Here is a 1,114-nt window from a genome sequence, read left to right as displayed (position 1 = left end):
GGAGTAGAGCTCCATGGATCAATAGACGTTACCCAGGAAAAGCCCACAGAACCACTAATGAATACAAGAGATTCCATGGGTTTATGCTGTATGGTTTCTGCAATAAGAGCTGAACTAACCACTAACCTACAGTAATAAACAGACCATGGAGAGGGACAACAATACTCCATTCCTGTATTTAAAAAAATACAAATGTAAACCCCACCAGCCTATGAATTGAGACGTTGCAATTATTTCCATACTTATATACTATACTGTGGTAGGCTGCATGAAGAGGAAAATGAAGTCCAGGGATGCCCTGTTAACCCCAATTTTCCATCCTCCAGGGAAAAAGTTGGCAATGGAATTCAATTTTGTGGCATTGTTTATCCTGTTGTGATGATGCATTTCACCAGTGGTCTGCAGGACAGGTTTTATGGGGTGTTTGAAGAGAAGTGATCTTTCATGGTGAATATTTGACACACCCATCGGTCTGCAGCATTCAATCTCTTCAAACACCACCTGTTTTTCAATGGTGGTAAATGTATGATCAATGAGACCCTTCGTATGGAACTCATACCCTTGACTATGAAACTCAACCTTCAGAGAGGAGAAATGTTACCCTATTATATCACCCTAGTAAACAACAAGAAATCTCCTAAACCCTGTTTTCCTCACACATCCCATAGACACATTAAGAGAGGGTGCATGGAAGACAAGAGGATGATTAAAAAAGGTATATTTCCTACTGCACTGTATATTACAGACTGCGCTCAATCAATTTTGACAGGCTGGATTGACAATAGTGTACCACTGAGGCTAAAACCCTGGCAGAACCGTATAGCTACTCCACCGGCCAAGAAATTATGGCCGTTTCCACCGCTCTCCACCTCCAACACCGATAATGAGTGATTCCATCATGCTGATCCAAGCACTTTGGAGCTCGTCTACAGGATATTAGCGCAGCCAAAGGTTATTCATAGACTATCTAACCAAAGCTGTGGACAGGAAACGCTGACTTATGTGCAAATATCAATTCAATTAGTAGGGGCCCCGGTGAGTGCGGGTGCACTAGCTTGCTTTAATGGCAATAGACGTCAACATGTTTACACAAGACAGGCAAGACACACATATA

Source organism: Salmo salar, chromosome 05 (assembly GCF_965601325.2).
Source record: "Salmo salar chromosome 05, fSalSal1, whole genome shotgun sequence".
Taxonomy (NCBI): Eukaryota; Metazoa; Chordata; class Actinopteri; order Salmoniformes; family Salmonidae; genus Salmo; species Salmo salar.
The sequence above is the reverse complement of the archived record's forward strand: the minus strand, read 5'-3'. Positions refer to the sequence as shown.